Source organism: Schistocerca gregaria, unplaced genomic scaffold (genome assembly GCF_023897955.1).
Source record: "Schistocerca gregaria isolate iqSchGreg1 unplaced genomic scaffold, iqSchGreg1.2 ptg000238l, whole genome shotgun sequence".
Classification (NCBI taxonomy): Eukaryota; Metazoa; Arthropoda; class Insecta; order Orthoptera; family Acrididae; genus Schistocerca; species Schistocerca gregaria.
The window spans coordinates 443,989-451,072 of NW_026061750.1; positions in this window are offsets into that span (position 1 = coordinate 443,989).

The following is a 7,084-nucleotide window of genomic DNA, read 5'->3' on the forward strand; positions in this document are numbered from 1 at the left end:
ATTACAACAACTTGGAAGCTTCTTCTGTATTCTACTATGGTGCTTTTAGTGTCTCCGCATACCGCAGCAAGCGACGTAGCTTTGCAGACGATAAATGTAACCGTTTTAAAGAGAAGAGCGGCCAACGTGACGATATGGGTTTAAGTCCATTCGATAACAAATGACGAAAACGGACGGATTTCTCAGGTTTTTACTACGTATGAACACTTTTTACATTCTCCCGTGCAACGCGGCTGCTAGTCCTCCTTTCATGCAAAATCTTAAGGTCCTAGCGCAATGTCCAAGGCACAAAAGAAGGCTAAAAATTCAATAATCGATAATTAAAACTTGAATTGTACTACTTTTTACTGGCTATTACATCGACTTAGACGCTTCTTCAGTGTTCTACTATGGTGCCTTTAGTGTCGCCGCATACCACAGCTCACGACATAGCTTTCCAGACGATAAATGTAACCGTTTCAGGGAGAAATGAGGCTAATGTGACGATCTGGCTTAAAGTTGATTTGCTAACAAATGACGAAAACGTGCCGATTTTTTCAGCTTATTGCTACATGTGAACACTTTTATCACTTTCCCGTGCAACGCAGCTGCTAGTCCTCCTTTCATGCAAAATCTTATGGTCCTAGCTGATGCTCAAGGCACCAAAGCCGGCTAAAAAGGCAATAATCGGTAACTAAAACTTGAATTGTACTACTTCTTACTGGCTATTACATCAACTTAGAAGCTTCTTCTGTGTTCTAGTATGGTACTTTTAGTGTCTCTGCATACCGCAGCATGCGACATCTCCTTGCAGACGATAAATGTAACCATTTCAGAGAGAAGAGCGGCCTATGTGACGATCTGGCTTCAAGTTGATTCCATAACAAATGACGAAAACGGACGGATTTCTCAAGTTTTTACTACATATGACCACTTTTCACATTCTTCCTTGCAACGCGGCTGCTACACCTTCTATCATGCAAAATCTTAAGGTCCTAGCTCTTGTTCAAGGTACCAAAGCCGGCTATGAAGTCAGTAATCGATAACTGATACTTCCATTGTACTAGTTCTTACTGGCTATAACTTCAACTTAGAAGTTGTTTCTGTGTTCTACTATGGTGCTTTTAAAGTCCCTGCATACCGCGGCAAGCGACATAGCTTTTCAGACGATAAATGTAACCGTTTCAGAGAGAAGATCCGCCAACGCGACGATCTGGCTTTAAGTCGATTCGATAACAAATGACGAGAAACGGGTGGATATCTCAGGTTTTTACTACATATGAACACTTTTCTCATTCTACCGTGCAACGCGGCTGCTAGACTTACCTTCATGGATAATCTTAAGGTCCTAGCTTATGTCCAAGGCACAAAAGCCGGCTAAAAAGTCAATAATCGATAACCAAAACTTGCAATGTACTACTTCTTACTGTCTATTACTTCAACTTAGAAGCTTCTTCTGTGTTCTGCTATGTTGCTTTTAGTGTCTCCGCATACCGCAGCACGCGACATAGCTTTCCTGACAATAAATGTAACCGTTTCAGAGAGAAGAGGGACCAATGTGACGATCTGGCTTTAAGTCGACTCCATAACAAATGACGAAAACGATCGTATTTGTAAGGTTTTTACTATATATGAACATTTTTCATAAACTCCAGTGCAAAGCGGCTGCTACACGTCCCTTCATCCAAAATCGTAAAGTCCTAGCTCATTTCCAAGGCACCAAAGAAAAGTAAAAGGTCAATAATCGATAGCTAAAACTTGAATTTTACTGCTTCTTACTGGCTATTACATTGTGTTAGAAGCTTCTTCTGTATTCTACTATGGTGCTTTTAGTGTCTCCGCATATCGCATCACGCGACATAGCTTTGCAGACGATAAATGTAACCGTTTCAGAGAGAAGAGCGGCCAATGTAACGATATGGCTTTAAGTCGATTCGATAACAAGGCACCAAAGCCGGCTAAAAAGTGAATAATCGATAACGAAAACTTGAATTGTACTACTTCTTACGGGCTATTACATCAACTTAGAAGCTTCTTCTGTGTTCTACTATGGTGCTTTTAGTGTCTCCGCATACCGCACATATCGAGATAGCTTTGCAGACGTAAAATGTAACCGTTTCAGAGAGAAGGCCGGCCAATGTGACGATCTGGGTTTAAGTCGATTCGATAACAAATGACGAAAACGGGCGGATTTCTCAGGTTTTTACTACATATGAACACTTTTCACATTCTCCCGTGTAACTCAGCTGCTAGTTATCCTTTCATGCAAAATCTTAACGACCTAGCTCATGTCCAAGGCACCAAAGCCGGTTAAAAAGTCAATAATCTATAACTAAAACTTGAATTGTACTACTTCTTACTGGCTATTATATCAACATAGAAGCTTCCTCTGTGTTCTACTATGGTGATTTTAGTGTCTCCGCGTATCGCATCACGCGACATAACTTTGCAGACGATAAATGTAACCGTTTCAGAGAGAAGAGCGGCCAATATACGTCTTGGCTTTAAGTCGATTCGATAACAAATGACGAAAACGGACATTTCTCAGGTTTTTACTACATATGAACACTTTATACATTCTCCCGTGCAGCGCGGCTGCTAGTACTCCTTTCATGCAAAATCTTAAGGTCCTAGCTAATGTCCAAGGCACCAAAGACGGCTAAAAAGTCAATAATCGAAAACTAAAACTTCAATTGTACTACTTCTTACTGGCTATTACATCAACTTAGAAGCTACTTCTGTGTTCTACTATGGTGCTTTTAGTGTCTCCGCATGCCGCACCCAGTGACATAGCTTTGCAGACGATAAATGTAACCCTTACAGAGGGAAGAGCGGCCAATGTGACGATCTGGCTTTAAGTCGATTCGATAAGAAATGACGAAAACGGCCGGATTCCTCAGGTTTTTACTACATATGAACACTTTTCACATTCTCCCGTGTAACTCAGCTGCTAGTTATCCTTTCATGCAAAATCTAAACGACCTAGCTCATGTCCAAGGCACCAAAGCCGGGGAAAAAGTCAATAATCTATAACTAAAACTTGAATTGTACTACTTCTTACTGGCTATTACATTCTGTTAGAAGTTTCTTCTGTAATCTACTATGTTGCTTTTAGTGTCTCCGCATATCGCATCACGCGACATAGCTTTGCAGACGATAAATGTAACCGTTTCAGAGAGAAGAGCGGCCAATGTGACGATCTGGGTTTAAGTCGATTCGATAACAAATGAACAAATAGGGCGAATATCTTAAGTTTTTACTACATATAAACACTTTTATCACTTTCCCGTGAAACGCAGCTGCTAGTCCTCCTTTCATGCAAAATCTTAAGGTCCTAGCTCACGTCCCAGGCATCAAAGCCGGCTAAAAATTCAATAATCGATAACTAAGACGTGAACTGTACTACATCTTACTGGCTATTACATAAACTTAGAAGCTTCTTCTGTGTTCTACTATGGTGCTTTTAGTGTCTCCGCATACCGCAACTAGCGACATAGCTTAGCAGCCGATAAATGTACCCGTTTCAGAGGGAAGAGCCGCCAATGTGACGATCTGGCTAAATGGCGATTCAATAACAAATCACGAAATGGGCCGGATTTCTCAGGTTTTTACTACATATGAACAGTTTTCACATTCTCCCGTGCAACGCGGCTGCTAGACTTACCTTCATGGATAATCTTAAGGTCCTAGCTTATGTCCAAGGTACCAAAGCCGGCTAAAGAGTCAATAATCGATAGCTAAAACTTGAATTGTACTGCTTGTTACTGACTATTACATCAACTTGTAAACTTCTTCTGTGTTCTACTATGGTGCTTTTAGTGTCTCCGCATACCGCAGCAGGTGACATAGCTTTGCAGACGATAAATGAAACAGTTTCAGAGAGAAGAGCGGCCAATGTAACGATCTGGTGTCGATTTGATAACAAATGACGGAAACGGGCTGATTTCTCAGGTTTTTACTACATATGAACACTTTTCACTTTCTCCCGTGCAACGCAGCTGCTAGCCTTCCATTCAAGCAAAATCGTAAGGTCCTAGCTCGTGTCCATGGTACCAAAGCCGGCTATGAAGTCAGTAATCGATAACTGATACATCCATTGTACTAGTTCTTACTGGCTATAACTTCAACTTAGAAGTTGTTTCTGTGTTCTACTATGGTGCTTTTAAAGTCCCTGCATACCGCGGCAAGCGACATAGCTTTACAGACGATTTATGTAACCGTTTCAGAGAGAAGATCCGCCAACGCGACGATCTGGCTTTAAGTCGATTCGATAACAAATGAAAAAATAGGGCGAATATCTTAGGTTTTTACTACATATAAACACTTTTATCACCTTCCCGTGAAACGCAGCTACTAGTCCTCCTTTCTTGCAAAATCTTAAGGTCCTAGCTCTTGTCCAAGGCGCCAAAGCCTTCTAAAAAGTCAATAATCGATAATTAAAACTTGATTTGTACTACATTTTACTGGCTATTACATAGCCGAGTAAAAAGCCTAAAACCGATAACGAAAACTTGAATTGTACTACTTCTTACTGGATATTACATCAACTTAGAAGCTTCTTCTGTGTTCTACTATGGTGCTTTTAGTGTCTCCGCATACCGCAGTACGCGACATAGCTTTGGAGACGATAAATGTAACCGTTTCAGAGAGAAGAGCTTCCAATCTAACGATATGGCTTTAAGTCGATTCAATAACAAATGGGGAAAACTGACGGATTTCTCAGGTTTTTACAATATACGAAAACTTTTCACATTCTCCCGTGCAAAGCGGCTGCTAGACTTAGCTTCATGTAAAATTTTAAGGTCCTAGCTCATCTCCAAGGCACCAAAGACGGCTATAAAGTCAATAATCGGTAACCAAAACTTGAATTGTACTGCTTCTTATTGGCTATTACATTAACATGGAAGCTTCTTCTGTGTTCTACTATGGTGCTTTTAGTGTCACCGTATACCGCAGCACGCGGCATAGCTTTGCAGACGACAAATGTAACCGTTTCAGAGAGAAGATCCGCAGATGTGACGATCTGGCTTTAAGTCGATTCGATAACAAATGACGAAAACGGTCGGATTTCTCAGGTTTTTACTACATATGAACACTTTTCACATACTCCAGTGCACACGGATGCTAGTCGTCCTTTCATGCAAAATCCTAAGGTCCAAGCTCATGTCCTTGGCACCAAAGCTGGCTAAAATTTCAAAAATTGATAACTAAAACTTGGAATGTACTGCATCTTACTGGCTATTACATCAACTTAGAAACTTCTTCTGTGTTCTACAATGGTGCTTTTAGTATCTCCGCATACCGCAGCAGGCGACATAAGTGTGCACACGATAAATATAATCATTTCAGAGAGAAAACGGCCTATGTGACGATCTGGCATTAAATCGATTCGAAAGCAGATGACGAAAACGGTCGGATTTCTTATCTTTTTGCTGCATATCAACACTTTCCACGTTCTCCCGTGCAACTTGGCTGCTAGACCTCCCTTCATGCAAATTCGTAACGTCCTACCGCATGTCCAAGGCACCAAAGCCGGCCAAAAAGTCAATAATCGAAAGCTAATACTTGAATTGTACTGCTTCTTACTGGGTATTACATGAACTTAGAAGCTTCTTCTGTGTTCTACTATGGTGCTTTTAGTGTCTCCGCATGCCGCAGCCCGCGATATAGCTTTGCACACGATAAATGTAATCGTTTCAGAGAAAAGAGCGGCCAATGTGACCTTCTGGAATTAAGTCGATTCGATAGCAAATGACGAAAACGAGCGGATTTCTCAGGTTTTTAGATATGAACACTTTTCACATTCTCCCGTGCGATGTGGCTGATAGACCTTCCTTCATGCAAAATCATAAGGTCCTAGCACATGTCCAGTGCATTAAAGCCGGCTAAAAAGTCATTAATCGGTAACTAAAAATTGAATTTTACTGCATCTTACTGCTTATTACATCAACTTAGAAGCTTCTTCTGTGCTCTACAATGGTGCTTTTAGTGTCTCCGCATTCCGCGGCACCCGACATAGTTTTGCACACGATAAATGTAACCGGTTCAAAAGCAGAGCGGAAAATGTGACTATCAGGCATTAATTCGATACGATAGCAAATGACGATAATGGGCGGATTTCTCAGGTTTTTACTAGATGTGAACACTTTTCACATTCTCCCGTGCGATGTGGCTGATAGATCTCCCTTCATACTAAATGGTAAGGTCCTAGCTCATGTCCAATGCACTAAAGCCTTCTAAAAACTCAATAATCGATAACTAATGCTTCAATTGTACAGCTACTTACTGGCTATTACATCAACTTAGAAGCTTCTTCTGTGTTCTACTATGGTGCTTTTAGTGTCTCCTCATACCGCAGCACGCGACATAAGTTTTCACACGATAAATGTAACCGTGTCAGAGAGAGAACGGCCAATGTGACGGTCTGGCATTACGTCGATTCGAAAGCAGATGACGAAAACCATCGGATTTCTTAGGTTTTTACTGCACATGGAAACTTTTCACATTCTCCCTTGCAATGTGGATGCTAGACCTCCCTTCATGCCAAATCTTAAGGTCCTAGCTCATGTCCAAGGCACCAAAGCTGGCTAAAAATTCAATAATCGATAACTAAAACTTGAATTGTACTGCTTCTTACTGGCTATTACACCAAATTAAAAGCTTCTTCTGTGTTCTACTATGGTGCTTTTAGTGTCTCCGCATACCGCAACACGCTACATATCTTTGCAAACGATAAATGTAACCGTTTCAGAGAGAAAACGGCCAATGTGACGATCTGGCATTACGTGGATTCGAAAGCAGATGTGAAAACGGGTGGATTTCTTAGGTTTTTAGTACATATGAACACTTTTCACATTCTCTCGTGTAACGTGGCTCCCAGACCTTGTTTAAAGCCAAATCTTAAGGTAGTCGGTCATTTCACTGGCACCAAAGCCGGCTAATAAATCAATAATCGATAGCTAAAACCTGAATCGTACTGTTTCCTACGGTCTAATTACATCAACCTAGAAGCTTCTTCTGTGTTCTAGTGTGTTGTTTTTAGTGTCTCTGCATTCCTTAGCACGCGACATAAGTTTGCAGACGATAAATGTAACCGTTTCAGAGA